General features: G+C 47.6%; 1 long non-coding RNA gene and 2 pseudogenes across 1 annotated transcript; 2 read left to right on the forward strand and 1 right to left on the reverse strand.

The window, feature by feature from the left end:
• The window catches only part of LOC119856888, a 113,131-nt pseudogene that overhangs the window by 12,012 nt on the left and 83,675 nt on the right, over positions 1-17,444 (forward strand).
• Positions 134-2,087, forward strand: LOC122460792. Its single transcript, XR_006282297.1, has 2 exons — positions 134-182; positions 1,759-2,087. It is a non-coding gene; the product is annotated as an uncharacterized LOC122460792 (long non-coding RNA).
• Positions 10,798-17,444, reverse strand: part of LOC119856887 — a 29,967-nt pseudogene continuing 23,320 nt past the window's right edge.

A 17,444-nucleotide genomic window follows, 5' to 3' on the forward strand; every position in this document is an offset into this window, starting at 1 on the left:
AGCGACCTCCTTGGGACTGTCACCTGATGTGCTGAAACTACCTCTGAACCCGTTTTCCCTGATGGCTTGGGACTCCAGAACCCTGCCTTGTTGAGCCAGACACGCAAGCCTGCTGCAACACAGACCCAGAGTCTGAACCATGCCCCTAAAGCTGCAGGCTTTAACTGAAAACTGCTCAGCAGGTAACCAGTTTCCAGCATCCAGACACCCAGCTCCCAATGGGATCCAAACCCCAAATAAATCTGTTTTCTTTTGTATAAAGCTTATACAGAGTAAACTCATAAATTGTCCGCCCTCTGTAACACTGATAGAGAGATATGCACAGCTGTTTACTCCCCCAGGTATTAATCACTTACTCTGTTAATAAACAAAAATGATTTTATTAAGTATAAAAAGTAGGATTTAAGTGGTTCCAAGTAATAACAGATAGAACAAAGTAAGTTACGAAGTAAAATAAAACAAAACATGCAAGTCTAAGCCTAATACATTAAGAAATTGAATACAGGTAAATCTAACTCTTAGAGATGTTCCAATAAGTCTTTCACAGACTAGACTCCTTCCTAGTCTGGGCCCAATCCTTTCCCTTGTTACAGAACTTGTTAGTTCCAGCAGGCATCTTAGGTGAAAAGCAGGAGATTCCATGAGTGTGGCCCCCTTTGTTCTGTTCCATGCCCTTTTATATCTTTGGCACAAGGTGGGAATCTTTTTGTCTCTCTGGGTTCCCACCTCTCCTTCTAAATGGAAAAGCACCAGGTTTAAGATGAATTCCAGTATCATGTGACCAGGTCACATGTCCTGTGAGACCTAATTCTTCATTACCCACCTCATATACACAGGAAGGCTTGCAGGTAAACAGCCACTTACAGCCAATTGTCCTAGTCAATGGGAGCCCTCTAAACCAATATTAATAGCCCACGCTTTGCATAATTACAATAGGACCTCAGAGTTAACTTTGTATTTCTAATTTTAGGTACAAGAATGATACATACATACATACAAATAGGATGACCACACTCAGTAGATTATAAGCTTTGTAATGATACCTTACAAGAGACCTTTTGCATAAAGCATATTCCAGTTACATCATATTTACATTCATAAACATATTTCCATAAACAGATGAAGTGCAAAGTTACACCTCCCTTCTCACATTTATCTCCAGACTTCTTCTCCTTGTCCAGATCTATTCCCCCCCAACAATCTTCTATTCATTGAACTTTTTGAAACTTTGCACTTCTAGAGAGAGGTAAGGGATTGACTCTGAGTACACAAATTTGCAGAGGGACAGTAGAGCTGAGGTCTGTTATTTCTCACGTCTATATATTATTTATTTAAAAACATTTTTGCTGTTAACAAGCATGTTATATCTGGAGCCACAAATCCACAGTTTGAGAACTGCAAAACTAAGCATCTCTGATGGTATCTTCTAGACTGAGCACTGAGTCCCATTGGGTAGATACAAAGATTAACCTAAATAATTTATACAGAAGCCCCTGGAACCCCATAACATTGGGTCCCTAATACATGAACTATTGGAACTCATTTACAAAACTTTTCTTAAACATTACATGACTATATTGTCTCATACTATAGAATTAGAATTTATAATCCCTATTCCATGATGAGATACCTTTGAGCTGTAATGTATCTTAATTAAAACTATCTCTAGATAGGTTTTTTCCTCAAAAAGCATTTTATCAAAAAACTCTGATTTTTTTTTTTAAATCACTGATTTTTATCCACCCTGTGTCTAACTAGGTGTCTCTTTGCTATTAAAGAAGCTGATGCATTCGGATGGCATGTGGAAAAACCAGTGTGAAGTGTAAATCTTTAAGGTGAACCAATCAAAGTGTTCTAGGGCCTAACTGATCATGAGGCCTGATGAACTGTGTGACTGGCAGGTGCACAGAGAGAGTTTCTCATTACTCCTGTGGGAATTCGGTGCCTAAAAATTCTGCGAACAATATTTTTTAAAATTTTGCATATTTCATTTGTCAAAATAACACAATATAATCACACTGGTTTCAGTTATTTTGGTAATTTATTTCAAAATTCCTGTCGGCAAGTATGTCTAACAATACAGACAACAAAAAAGATTCAAGAAGTGTTTTTTGACAAATAGATTCCTTACTAGGCATATTAATCCAGAATTTTGAATAATAATTCATGTAAACTACCATTCAAAAATGTATTTCCCGCACTCCTCAGAAACAGGGCAAAGGCTTAGGGGAGTCAGGGGTAACAGAGGAGCTGAGGGAGAGGGAAGTAATTGCTGGAAGTAGCCTGGGAGTGAAGCAGGAGGGCTGTTGGGTGTGGGTGGGAGAAGTATAGAAAGGATTTGTGGGGGGAGGAGGAGTGGAGATTCCTAGAGCAAATCTTTTAACAAAACATCCCATCTTGAGAATCCACCATGACCCTTGGTAAATTGTTCCAAAATGGTTAATTACCTATGCGATCAGAAATGTTTGCTTTATTTCTAGGGCTGGTGATTAATCACAGTTAACTCATGCGATTAACTCAAAAAAATTAACTGCAATTTAATAAATTAATCGCCCTGTTAAACAATAGAATACCAATTGAAATTTATTAAATATTTTGGATGTTTTTCTACATTTTCAAATATATTGATTTCTATTACAACACAGACTACAAAGTGTACAGTTGCCCACTTTTATTTTTATTAGAAATATTTGCACTGGAAAATTGATAAAAGAAATAGTATTTTTCTATACACCTCATATAAGTACCATAGTGCAGTCTCTTTATCGTGAAAGTGTAATGTACAGATGTAGATTTTTTTTTATTACGTAACCACTCAAAAACAAAACAATGTAAAACTTTAGAGCCTACAAGTCCATTTCACTCCAAGGAGCCAGCAGCCCTGCAGTGGGGATCTGTCCCCAAGAGCAGCATGTACTGGAACTTGTGGCATGGAGCGACATCTGCTCCCCCCAGTTGGGCTCTGGGTGTCAATCTGAAGGCCCATCCAGAACATACCCCTCTGGGTGTCAATCTGAAGGCCACCCTAGGGTGCACATGGAGCTGCATCAAGCCAGAGATGGGAGGTTGCAGACATGCGGCTGGGGAAGCAGGGGCATGAAATACATGGGTGGAATAACGAGGGTGTAACACAGGGCATATGGACACTGGGTGGGGATGGGGCCAGGACACAAGAGACTAATGGGATGGGGTTCGGAATGCAGTGGGAGAGAAATGGGATGAGGGGACTAGGACACTGTAGGCAGAGGGGATGGGCTAGGAAAACAGTAGGCAAGGAGCAGATGGTAAGCGGGGATAGAACATGGGGGGCAGGATGTTAGAGAAGGAGGCCCCATGGTATGGGGGGGCAGGATACTGTGGGGCAGATTGCCATAGAATGGGGCTGGACACAGTAGGGCAGATAGGCTAGGACATGGGAGGTGGGGGAGATGTGAATAGAAAGACTAGGGCAGTGGTGTTAGGATATAGGGGACAGGAGCCCAGGGGACAAGCACAGATGGGGTGGGGCCGGGTAGGACACAGGGAGCGGAGAGAGGCAGGATGACTAGAGCAAGTGGCAGATGGGAAGGAGGAGGAATCACTTACCTGGTTGCACGCACCCTGGGGGCCCCTTGTCCTTCTGCTCAACCAGGGAGAGGCTGCCAGGGGCTGGGCTCTGGGTGTCAGTTCAGAGCAACTGCACCTGTATTTGCCCTCAGTGGGCCCCACTGTCAGGCTTCCAGCTCCCCAGTTGTTCCCTCTCTCAGTTGAAGACATTCACCCCTCTCCCTTCTGACCGGGGTATTTGCAGGTTGCACCATTCCCTCTCTCACTGTGTTATCCCAGCACAGACAGGCTGCCCAAGGACACCTCCTGGCTTTCTCTTCACAGATGGTTAATAGATGCAGTTCTACAGGTATAAGGTACCATCCAACATTTCCTAGCAAGTCTGCTTTCTTCTTAAGGTACAAAGCATTATAGAGAAAACATCATAAAAACAATCAAAAACCTACACACATGCTATCAAGACCAGGATTATCCCAACCCTGCCATGGATTCTGGCAGAAGCAGTCCTTCAAACCCCTGCCCAGTTGGGTTCCTTGTGGTCACCAGCTCATCTGCGTTTCAGGTCAGAACTAGCACCCAGTCCTTCCAGCCCTCCCCTAAGGCCTGAGGTTGCATGGGTCAGGGGTCCTGTCCATTTGATGAATCAGGAAGAAGGCCCTGAGCCTGTTTGAAACCAGGCTATTTATCCACAAACCCCTTCTTTGTCCTTTGGTCCCTAGAGAATCCAGTTTGAACTAGTACATCCACTGCTTTCCCAATATCCACAGAGCCAGTTATATCATCATAGAAGACAATCAGGTTGGTCAGGCATGACTTCCCTTGGCGAATCCATGTTGACTGTTCCTGGTCACCTTCCTCTCCTCCAAGAGCTTCAGAATGGATTCCTTGAGTAACTGCTCCATGATTCTGCTGGGGATTGAAGTGAGGCGGGCCGGTCTGTAGTTCCCTGGGTTCTCTTTCTTCCCTTTTTTAAATATGGGTACTATATTTGCTTTTTTCCAATCGTCCAGGACCTCCCCCGATCACCACAAATTTTCAAAGATAATGGGCAATGGCTCTGCAATCACATCAACCAACTCCCTTAGCATCCTTGGATCCATTAGATCTGAACCCATGGACTTGTGCATCTCCAGCTTTTCTAAATAGTCTTTCACCACTGAGGGCTGTTCACGTTCTCCCCATACTGTGTTGCCCAGTGCAGCAGTCTGGGAGCTAACCTTGTCTGTGAAGACCAAGGCAAAAAAAGCATTGAGTACTTCAGCTTTTTCCACATTATCTGTCACTAGGTTGCCTCCCCCATTCAGTAATGGTCTCACACTTTCCCTGACCTTTTCTTGTTGCTAACCTACCTGTAGAAACCCTTCTTGTTATCCTTCACATTCCTTGCTAGCTGCAACTCCAATTGTGCCTTGGCCTTCCGGATTACACCCCTGCATGCTCTAGCAATATTTTGATACTCCTCCCTAGTCATCAGTCCAAATTTCCACTTCTTGTAAGCTTCCTTTTTGAGTTTAAGATCAAGGAAGATTTCACTGTTAAGCCAAGCTGGTTGCCTGCCATATTTGCTATTCCTTCTGCACTTCGGGATGGTTTGTTCCTGTGCCCTCAATAAGGCTTCTTTAAAATACAGCCAGCTCTCCTGGACTCCTTGCACTGGCGCCAACTTCCCCTCTAGTCAGGGGGTGCTCGACCTCCCCTCCGCCCCAGGCCCTGCCTCAACTCCACCCATTCCTCCAAGCCCCCGCCCCTGCTCCGCCCCCTTCCCACCTCTTCCCCACCTCCTCCCCCAAGTACGCCCCATCCCTGCTCCTCCCCCTCCCTCATGGAGCTTCCTATATGCTGCAAAACAGCCGTTCGCAATGGGTAGGAAGTGCTGGGAGGGAGAGGGAGGAGTTGGTCAGTGCGGCCGCAGGCAGGTGAGAGGCACTGGGGGCGGGGGCAACTTGGCTGCCAGTGGGTGCTGAGCACCCGCTAATTTTTCTCAGTAGGTGCTCCAGCCCTGGAGCACCCATGGACTTGGCACCTATGCATCTATGTGTTTGATGGTTCTGTTCTTTATTATAGTTTCAACCAGTTTGCCCAGTACTGAAGTCAGACTTATGGGCCTGTAACTGCTGGGAACACCTCTGGAGCCCTTTTTAAAAATTGGCATCACATTAACTATCCTCCGGTCATCTAGTACAGAAGCTGATTTAAATGGTAGGTTACACTACAGGTCATCAGATACAGACTACAGGTCTACAGACTGGTGCAGACTACAGGTAATCTGGTACAGAGTTGATTTAAATGACATGTTACAGACTACAGTTAGTGGTCCTGCAATTTCACATTTGACTTCCTTCAGAACTCTTGGGTGAATGCCATCTCGTCCTGGTGACTTATTACTGTTTAGTTAATTTGTTCCAAAACCTCCTCTAATGACCCCTCAATCGGGGACAGTTCCTCAGATTTGTCACCTAAAAAGAATGGCTCAGGTTTGGGAATCTTCCTCACATCTTCAGCCGTGAAGACTGATGCAAAGAATTCACTTAGTTTCTCCACAATGGTCTTCTCATCCTGGAGTGCTCCTTTAGCATCTCGATGATCCAGGGGCCCCACTGGTTGTTTAGCAGGCTTCCTGCTTCTGAGGTTAAAAAAAAAAAATTGCTGTTACTTTTTGAGTCTTTGGCTCGCTGTTCTTCCAATTCTTTTTTGTTCTTCCTAGTTATATTTTTACATTTCATTTGCCAGAGGTTATGCTCCTTTCTATTTTCCTCAATAGGATTTGACTTCTACTTTTTAAAGGATGCCTTTTTGCCTCTCACTGCTTCCTTTACTTTGTTGTTTAGCCACTGGGACACTTTTTCAGTTCTCTTACTATGTTATTTAATTTGGGGTATATATTTAAATTGAGCCTCTATTATGGTGTCTTTCAAAAGTTTCCATGCAGCTTGCAGGGATTTAACTTTTGCCAATGTACCTTTTAATTTCTGTTTAACTAACTTCTTCATTTTCGTGTAGGTCCCATTTCTGAAATTAAATGCTATGGTGTTGGGCTGCTGTGGTATTTTCCCTGCCACAGGGATGTTAAATCTGATTATATTATGGTCACTATTATCAAGCAGTTCAGCTGTATTCACCTCTTGGACCAGATCCTGTGTTCCACTTAGGACTAAATCAAGAATTGCCTCTCTCCCCTTCTGGGTTCCAGGACTCCAAGAAGCAGTCATTTAAGGTGAAAAGAAGCTGTCTCTGCACTCCATCCTGAGGTGACATATACCCAGTCAATATGGGGCTAGTTGAAATCCCCCATTATTAATGAGTTTTTAATTTTTATAGCCTCTCTAATCTCCCTGAGCATTTCACAGTCACCTATCACCGTCCTGGTCAGGTGGTCTGTAATATATCCCTACTGCTATATTCTTATTATTCAAGCATGGAATTACTATCCATAGAGATTCTATGGTACAGTTTGGTTCAGATGTGGATTGGCATCTCCAAGTTCATTGTTAGCTTAAGTGTTTCTTGATTGGGCGCTTACTGAGAATAGTCTTTTCTCAGGAAGCTGACCATCTGCTTCACTGAGGCTATTTAAAATCAAACAAGTACACAGCCAATATTCATAACTTTGAACACAAAAATGATCCATGCATACAAATAGGATGAATATATTCAGTAGATCATAACCTTTACAGAGATATGTTACATGGCATATGTAGCATAAAACATATTCTAGTTATGTCATATATACATTCATAAGCATATTCCTATAAAGCATTATGGGGTGCAACGTCACACTTATATCTAAATGTAAGTTGTGCAGATGCACTGCCAGAGCTCCCACTCAGACTATAGGTGGTTGAGAAGGACTGAGGGGGGCGTTGATCGCACAACGCTAGTTAATGGCCCCTGCCGGTGCGAGACAGGGAGAACACACATGCGACCCCACCGGGCACTGCTGTTGAAATTCTCTGACTAGAGGTGCAGGGGCGCACAATAACCTGAAGTGGAACCCCCCACAGGGACATCACTGGAAGAAAAACCTTTAGTTTTTAGATACTAGAGAATTGGCTACCAGCCTGATTTTTGGGTAAGATCTAAGTTATATATTGACCTGGCTAAGTGGCTGGTCCCTTGAGATTGCAAGAACTTTATGTATGATGAATAGGGCCCTACCAAATTCACAGCCATGAAAGTCTGGTCTCCCCCACAATGATCTCTGGCTATTGTATGCGAGTTTCGGTATCACCTACCTTACTTCTGCCTTCAGAGCTGGGTGGCCGGGGAGCGGTAGCTGGCAGCTGGGAATCCAGCTTTGAAGGCAGTGCCACTGCCAGCAGCAGCACAGAAGTGAGGTTGGCATGGTATGATATTGCCACCCTTCTGCGCTGCCACTGAGGAGCTGTTGGGGCAGCCACTAGCCCTTTACCCCAGTGAGATGAGCGACAACCCTGGAACCCAGGTACCTCCTGATTGGGAGTGTAGGAAGGAGCCCAGGGAAGCTGAATAGGGTTCGGCTGTGTGACTGACTGCAAGCTGGCCAGCATGTTGCAGCCAGATTTCCCCGCTGACCCAGTTGCAGACCACTCAGCCACCAGTAGGGCCTTGGGCTGGGATGTAGTGGAGTGGGTGGGCCTGTATTCCTCCTACCCCCTGCCACTCCCTCCCTGGGGCTGGCAGCCTCCCCACTTTCAGGCCAAGAAGCCTGCACTGGTCTATCACCCGCTCGAACTAGGACACCAGATGGTTTTGCTGACTGTTCCGCCAGGGAGCTGATCCTGCTACACTGCTGTATTGCTCTGCCTGACTGCAGACCAGGGCCATGAACTGTTTGCTGTCCCACTCTGATTCTCTGGGCCTATAGACCCTCTGCTGCTAGGTCTGACAGCCGGCCAGAGTCATTAAGTCTATGTCCACATTACCAGTTTATGTTGACAAAAGTGATGTCAACACTCAAAAGTTGACGTAATAAAAATCACAATTGCATGTTCACATTGCTCCCTCTGTTGGCAGATCACGTCCACAGTAGGGGCACCATCATTGACAGTGTGAGCAAAGCACTATCAGTACCTATCCTACAGTCCAGCTCAACACCTTCTGTTACTAGGTGTTGTGGGACAACGGAGCAGATTGTGGCACATCTTGGGACAGGGCTAAATGTCCCGTGATGCATTGCTTTCTGTCCCAGCACTCTATGGGTTTCCGGCTTTCTTTCGTGGCATTTTTGCAATGGCCCTTCTTTGCTCTGCACCCTGACATCTTTGTGAGAAGGGATGGATCCTGCACTGCTCTCCTATGTTGTTAACTGTCATGAAGACATCACGGATGGCGGTGCAGTTAATCGTGAAGTTCCTAACTGAGGAAGACTTGCAGGTGCCCGACATTCTGTGTGATAGGGATAGGAGCAACTTTAGATTGCTTTTGGCATTCACAGAGCAGGTGTATAGGGTAGGCCATCGCTTTTGGGCTCGGGAAACTAGCACTGAATGGTGGGATGTATTGTCATGCAGGTGTGGGATGATGACCAGTGGGTACAGAAATTTCGGATGTGGAAAGACACTTTCCTGGAACTGCGTGCAGAGCTCGCCCCAGCCCTGCAGCGCAAGGACACCAGAATGAGAAGCCTCTCAGTAGAGAAGCATGTGGCAATCAGTGTGTGGAAGCTGGTGACTCCAGACTGTCAGTCATGAATCAATTCGGAGTGGGGAAGTCGACCTTTGGGGCTGCATTAATGAAAGTGTGCAGGGCAATAAATCGCATCCTGCTCTGAAGGACCGTGACTCTGGGAAATGTGCGTGAAATAGTGGACGGCTTTGCAAAAATGAGTTTCCCAAATTGTGGAGGGGCAATAGCACACATATTCCAATTTTGGCACCAGACCACCTTGCAACAGAATACATCAATAGGAAGGGGTACTTTCCCATGGTGTTGCAGGTACTTGTGGATCACCATGGGCATTTCACTGCCATCAACACGGGGTGGTCCGGGAAGGTGCATGACGCACACATCTTCAGAACACCAGGCTATATATATACAGAAAGTTGCAGGCGGGGACTCTCTTTCCTAACCAGAAGATCACAGTGGGGGATGTGGAAATGCCCACAGTGATCCCAGAGGACCCTGCATGCCCCTTACAGCCATGGTTCATGAAACCTTATACGGGACACCTGGACAGCAGTAAGGAGTGGTTCAACAACAGGCTCAGTAGGTGCCAGATGACAGTTGAATGTGCCTTTGGCAGATTAAAGGTGTGCTAGTGATGCCTTTATAGCAGGTTAGAGCTCACTTAGGATAATATTCCCATGGTCATAGCCACATGCTGTACGTTGCACAATCTCTGTGAAGCTAAGGGTGAAAAGTTTGTTCAGGGGTGGAGTGCTGAGGCAGACCACTTGGCTACTGATTTTGAGCAGCCAGATACCAGGGCTGTTAGAGGAGCCCAGAGGGGAGCTATTTGAATCAGGGAGGGTTTGAGACAGCACTTGGACAATGAGCACCAGTAACATATCTCTGTCAGAGGTACTTCAATGTTACATTACATGTAGTTTTCTTAGGGGGAAATGGTGACATTTGGGGCCTTCTAATCCAGTAAGAAAGTGATTAAAATGCCTGTGCATGTATTGGTAGTGCCTGCAATCTCACCTTGCAGAAAAAAAAATACAGATGATTTACCATTATAAAGCTTCGCTTTTATTGCACAAGAAACAGCATATACAAACACACAGATGCTGGCGAGAAAGGAGGAACCAGGGAAGGGCAGACTTTCACAACTGTGTATAGGTCCAGCTATCATTGTGAAAGTTGTCTGAGGGGGTGGAGTGAAGGGGAAACCGAGAAGCCCCGGAAAGTGGAAAAGAATTTGTGGACGGAGTTTGGGGGATGGGGGCATGGGAAGGAGTTCTGAATGTGCTGCAGTGGAGGTGGAGCACTGATCTGCTCAGGGCTTGTCTACACTTAGCAGGGGACCCATGAGTGGCGATCAATGCATCAGCAGTCGATTTAGTGGCTTGAGTGAAGACCTGCTAAATCGACCGCAGATCTCTCTCCCATCGACTCCTGTACTCCACCAGCTCGAGAAGAGTAGCAGGAGTCGACAGGAGAGTGTCTCCTGTAAACATCACATAGTGTGGACCCCATGGTAAGTAGATCTAAGCTATGTCGATTTGAGTTACGCTATTCACGCAACTCAAATTGTGTAGCTTAGATTGAATTTCCCCTGTAGCATAGGCAAGGCCTCAGTCTGCAGCATTATTAAGGACTTCAGCATCTGTGTTTGCTCCTCCATTACTTTAATCAGCCGCTCAGTTGTGTCCTTAACAAACGTTTGATTCTCTTTTCTGTCCTGCCATTAAGCTTCCCAGCACTCCTTGTGTTCCCTTTTTTTCTGCATTGGAGCACTGCCGGACCTCCCAGAACATGTCTTCTTTGCTGCATCTTGGGCGCTTTCTTATCTGGCCAGCGCGCATGAGGTGTTCCTGAAGGTCACATCTGGTGAAGTACAGGGGACAATGCACAGAAGCAGGATTGTTAAATTTATGCACAGCATTAAAACATTTCAATTAAATACACCTTTTGCAACATTGCCATCACTTTCTCACCAACCCTAGCCAGGCACACATCTCTGTGAACACCCAAAGCATGGGGAGTGTTGGGGTGGGGAACGGACTCCATACTGAGAAAAGAGCACACACTCTTTGCAAGGGTCATGGTGCAGCATTCTAGGGGACAAATTCTAAAATTCTCCCACACTTTTCCACAGGTGGGGGTCGTTCTAGCAGACATCTCACTGCTAAGGGTAAGCAGGGGGAAAGAGTACAGCTACTCCATGCTTGTGGTTTCTGCCCTGCTCCATATGCTGCTCGTCTGTGTGCCGCTTTGGTCCCTGCACAAGTGATTGCCGAATGGTGCGGGAAAGTTTCCTACAATGGGGGAAAGGAACAAAGCTGCTCTACCACAGAACCTTCAGCAGAGGATTGGCAAGTACCTCCAGGAAACTTTCCTAGAGATCTCCCTGCAGGATTTCTGCGAGCATCGACGTGCATCAACACCCTGTTCCACCGTACCAATTAGCTACACAGGGAATCGTCCAGCTCAAAGAAACTCAGCCAGCCTCCCACATTTCTATACCGTGAACCCACCTCCACACTACACAAGCCACAGCCACTTACCAGGCATCTCATCTCCTGCTTCTTGCTCCCTGAAGAGCAACTGCTGAGTCTGGCTAGACACCTCTGGAGTGGAGAACAGTTCCTGGCTGCCTGGCCTACTGGACGACCCTGCCAGGAGCTGTACATCCTCATTTAACTCCACCTCTTCATCAGTAACTTCATCCTCTGGGTTAGGTCCTCTTTCTGCCGCCTCTGTAGTATCCATGCGGCTCTTGGCAGTGGAGGTGGGGTTTCCACTGAGGATAGCATCCAGCTCCTTACAGAACCAGCAGGCCTGAGATGAAGCACCTGAGAGATAGTCCGCCTCCCTCGCCTTATGGTATATGCCTGCCTCAGCTCCTTTACCTTCGCTCTGCACTGCAGCGTGTCCCGATCACAGCCCTTTTCACACAAGCCTCAAGAAATCTGCCCGTAGGTATCCCAATTCCTCCAGCTCAAGCGCAGCTGGGACTGCACAGCCTCCTGACGCACGGGGAGAGAGAGCCACGATCGCCTTACAGACATTTAGGGCTTAGAACATTTTCATTGGTTCACCTTAACGATTTACACTTCACACTGGCTTTTCCACATGCCATTTGAACCCATCAGCTTCTTTAATAGCAAAAAAACACCTGGTTAGACAGACCTTTGTTACACATTAGAGACGTAGTTCTTCTTCATCACATTTCTATTTAAAGTAGACGGCATGAGCAGGTCCTGAGTCTTCTTTCAATTGCATGGACCAGGCCGTTCTGCCCCGCCCCACAGGACTGCAAATCCCACCTCTAGATGTCACCCAAGAGTCACCCACTGGCTGGAACCGAGATAGGTGCGGGGAGAAGTTCCTGGCGGGGTCCCATCTAGATGGGGGGAGGGGGTTGTCCTGGCTGCATCCCAGCTAGATGCATGAGTGTGTGGGGGACAGAGAGACGTAGTTGGATCCCACCTACAAGGAGGGCAGGAGGGAGTTCCGTAATGGAGTAGGTTTGACCATCTTCTCTAAATTACTACCACTGGTCTGCTCTTCCCCACACTGCTCAACCAAGTTCCCTTCCCTGCCCCACACAATCACTGCTGGTCATCAGGGGGACAGGACCACTCGCTGGTCTACATCTGCTGATGCTATGTCAGGCCCACTGGCTGCAAGAAGCCCCTCAGGCCCTGGCGATGGCAGAGGGGTGTTGGTGTGAGTGATCTGGTGCCGGTTGAGGTTAGCCAATCTACCAAACCGCTTGCCACAGTCAACACAGCTGTATGGCCGTTCCCCCGTGTGTGTGCGCTGATGTCGTCTCAGGCTTGAGCTCTCTGCAAAGCTCTTTCTGCAGTCAGTGCATTGGAAAGGCCTCTCCCCCGTGTGAGTGCGCCGGTGCTTGGTGAGTGCATTGGTGTTGCTGAAGTTCTTGCCGCAAACATTGCAGCAGTGCAGCGGCTCCCCGCTATGTGTGTGTTGGTGTGTTCTCAAGTTTGAGCTCTCTGCAAAACTCTTGCCGCAATCAGCACAGCTGTACGGCCGCTCCCCAGTGTGTGTGCGCTGGTGTCTTCTCAGGCTTGAACTCTGTGCAAAACCCTTGCCACAGTCAGCACAGTGGTACGGCCGCTCCCCGGTGTGTGTGCGCCGGTGTCTTCTCAGGATTGAGCTCTGTGCAAAGCACTTGCCACAGTCAGCACAGTGGTACGGCCGCTCCCCGGTGTGCGTGCGCTGGTGTCTTCTCAGGCTTGAGCTCTCTGCAAAGCCCTTTCCGCAGTCAGCACAGTGGTATGGCCGCTCCCCCGTGTGCATGCGCTGGTGTATTCTCAAGTGTGACCTCTCTGCAAAGCCCTTGTTGCAGTCAGCACAGCAGTGCGGACGTTCCCCGGTGTGTGTGCGGTGGTGTGTTCTCAGGAGTGAGCTCTCTGCAAAGTCCTTGCTGCAGTCAGCACAGTGGTGTGATCGCTCTCCAGTGTGTGCGCGCTGGTGTGTTCTCACATTTGAGCTCCGTGCAAAGCCCTTCCCGCAGTCAGCACAGTGGTACAGCCGCTCTCTGGTGTGCATACGCGGGTGTATTTTCAGGACTGAGGACTGGCTGAAGCTCCTGCCAAAGACAGACCATGTCCTCGTTCCTCCCAGGATCTCGTGTCCTGCTGGAGAGAGCAGAGACAATCCCGGTGTTAGCTCATGGTTAAGGATACAGGTTTGTCAAGGATGGAAAATGTCACAAATGGAGCGATTTCCCCATTTCTCTGTATGTTTTTTTGGATGGGTGCCTCACTCTGCAATGGCAGCTCCTATCTGACAGGGCTGGACTGAACACCTCGCTCTGGGCATTGAGACCTGGCCTGCGGGGTTACAGTGCCACTCAGATTTGCCCCCGCCCACAGTCATGGTGGGGGAGGCGGGCCAAATTTCAGTGAATGACCTTGCCACCCATTTCGTCTCTAGCCTGCACCTACCCCTCTGCACCAGGCTGGGGTTAGGGTTGCAGCGCTGCGGGGGGAAGTGCTTCTTTGGGCAGTTGGTGCTCCCTTGGCAGGGCGAGGACGAGGGCAGATTTTGTTAAACATCATGGAGCCATCACAGGAAGTTTAATGACCTGTGACTTTTACTAAATTTACTCTAACTGCTCTGTAATTTTTTATATGAAATGCCATGACAAATCTGCAGTCTGACTCAGGGTGTTCCTTGGGGGTAGGGATAGCTCAGTGGTTTGAGCATTGGCCTGCTAAACCCAGGGTTGTGAGTTCAGTCCTTGAGGGGGCCATTTACGGATCTGGGGCAAAAATTGGGGATTGGTCCTGCTTTGAGCAGGGGGTTGGACTAGATGACCTCCTGAGGTCCTGTCCAACCCTGATATTCTATGATCCTACCCTATGTTGTTTATGCAGCGCCTACTCCCACATATGCCATGTACCTATTGGGTCTTGTTTTATGCTTAAATTGTAGCTTGCCCAGGCAACAGGCAGCAGCTTGTACAAAGGGGCCCTGATCCAGAAGTAGGGGCTTTAAGTGCTAACAAACAGGGTCTGGGGTTTGTTTTCACAATGATTTTGGTTTTATTTCAGTCAGAGGTTTTTATTTACATCTTGCTGGTTCTGCACTGTCTCCTGATGAGGAGAGGCTGAGGGAGCTGGGATTGTTTAGTCTGCAGAAGAGAAGAATGAGGGGGGATTTGATAGCTGCTTTCAACTACCTGAAAGGGGGTTTCAAAGAGGATGGCTCTAGACTGTTCTCAATGGTAGCAGATGACAGAACGAGGAGTAATGGTCTCAAGTTGCAATGGGGGAGGTTTAGATTGGATATTAGGAAAAACTTTTTCACTAAGAGGGTGGTGAAACACTGGAATGCGTTACCTAGGGAGGTGGTAGAATCTCCTTCCTTAGAGGTTTTTAAGGTCAGGCTTGACAAAGCCCTGGCTAGGATGATTTAACTGGGACTTGGTCCTGCTTTGAGCAGGGGGTTGGACTAGATGACCTTCTGGGGTCCCTTCCAACCCTGATATTCTATGATTCTATGATTCTATGATTCCTGTTTTATGGCACAAGGCCTGTTCCCCAGTGTTTGTGCTGTTTAAACTATACTGGTTTGAAACTAGTTGAGGGGCTATAATCCCCTCATGTAGGTGCAATTAGACCGGTATAAAACTGTTTAGCACAAGGTAACTTATTCCTGCAGGGGAATCAGTCCCTTTCAACGAATTCCTTCTAAAGAAGTCATTCAGCCTTGGCCTGATGTTTCATTCTTTGCACAAAACTAAAACTAAACTAAAATCCTCAGGGTGGGAAGGGGGCACGGAGGGGTTGAGGAGATGACAAGTCACCTAGAGACACTGCTGAGCTGGAAGGAGTTAATGGCTGCCACATAGCAGGCCTTTGATCTACAGACAGTCACAGACTGCGTTAAGGCTGAGGGCTGTGCTAAGCATTGACACTGAAGCAACTGTAAGTGACAAAGATTTTATGCCACTGAGAAAGCTGGAGAGGAGATGTTGCAAAGGCCATGCCACCACCCTCTCCCTCGCACCCAGCCCATACACCAGGATACTCCAAGTCGTGCCCCACAGGATGATTTTGTCTAGGCCCCAAACACATCCGCTCCCCCAGCAGCAGCTGCCTGGAATGTGGGGCAGTTTTAGAGCATTACAGTGAAACGCTACAAGTGCTAGAGACCTGCTCTACAAAATGGCGTCCTCTGCATGGTGTGACCTCGCACTCATCGTGCATGACTCACTCCGGGGGGGGGGGGGGGGAGGGATTCTGTGCGACTGCGCGCACGCATGTTTAATGAGCCCCGCAGATTTCTAATATTTCATGCAGAAAAAAGCTTCTGCCAAAATATTGCTGCAGTTCCGCCTTTTGTCCATCAAGGGGCTGCTGTGGTCATAGAACAAAGATGCAGCTCCCCGCAGTGAGGGAGTCAGGAGACAGGGGCTGTGGGGTGGCTGGCTGGGGGGGGAAGGGTCGGGTCAGACAGGGGCTCATAAGGGCTAGTGGGGAAGGATAGACTGGGGCAGGGGCTGAATGGGAGTGGAGGCACAGGGCCACAGGGGGGAGGGAGATGCAGAGACACACAGTGATGGGGAGGTTTGCAGAGCTACATAGGGAGAGGGGACTGGCTGGGTGGGGGCACAGATACACATGGTGATAGGGGCAGATGTGCCTAACTGAATGGGAAAGATTAGGGGTTGGTCAGGGTTTGAATGGGGGAAGCTCCCTAACAATCTCTCCCTGCTCCCCACCCCAAAAGCCTGTTCCATACTCCCCCTCCCCATACACGACAACCCTCCAAGTTCACACCCAGGCTCCTTCCCAACAATTACTTCCCTCTCCCTCAGCTCCTCCGTTACCCCTGGCTCCCCCAAGCCTTTGCACTGCTTCTGAGGGGTGCAGGAAATACGGTTCTGTATTGTAGTTTAAATGAATTATTACTCTGAGTTCTGTATTAATACACCTAGTAAGGAATCTATTTGTCAAAAAACATTTCCTGAATCTTTTTTGGTTGTTACAGACATACTTGCTGACAGGTATTTTGAAATAAATGACCAAAAATAATTGAAACTGGTGTGATAATTTGTTATTTTGACAAATAAAATATGCAGAATTTTAAAATATTGTCCGCAGAACTTTGAATTTTTTGGTGGAAGTAATGACGGATCCTGCTCTGCCCCGAGTCATTCCCAGCTTTCTCCTTGCTCGCTGGGGGAGGTTTCTCCAGTCTGAGAGGTCACGTGCAAAGTGAAGTGGCAGAGAGGGGGTGGAGTGGGAATCTTGACAGAGCAGCACTTTCTCTGCCAAGGGCCAGTCACTTGGGGATGCTCTCCCAGGCTGCGAGCAGGTTTTTGCCCCTGTCTGAGCTATGTCTGGATCCAGGTGCCCCAGGGCCATAGGACACCAGCATACAAAGCTTGAATCAGGTTTTTCAGACATGAAACCAATTTGAAAAATCTCTAGTGCACCTCTGCCTTGGTATGATTTTCTGAGGTGTGCGAAGCCTAGAAGAAGGTGTTATGGTCTATGGACCAATAGGCGTGTCTTTCTACCCAGGTGCTTGTCTGACCTCCAAGTGCTAGTGTCTGAACCGCTGACACACACAGATGAAGTTTATCCTCAGAGCCGCAATACCTTTTCCATTACACACTTGAGGAAATTGAGGCATGGGGGAGCTGTAGTGACTTGCTTCTAGAAATGAACCAAGATGTTTTCAATCCTACTACAATGTCCTACCCACTTGGTAAATGCAGCTCCCATATTCTCCTCCCACCACGGAGACCTCTCTCTTTCCCACAGCATCCCCTGAAA

Source organism: Dermochelys coriacea, chromosome 6, assembly GCF_009764565.3.
Source record: "Dermochelys coriacea isolate rDerCor1 chromosome 6, rDerCor1.pri.v4, whole genome shotgun sequence".
Classification (NCBI taxonomy): Eukaryota; Metazoa; Chordata; order Testudines; family Dermochelyidae; genus Dermochelys; species Dermochelys coriacea.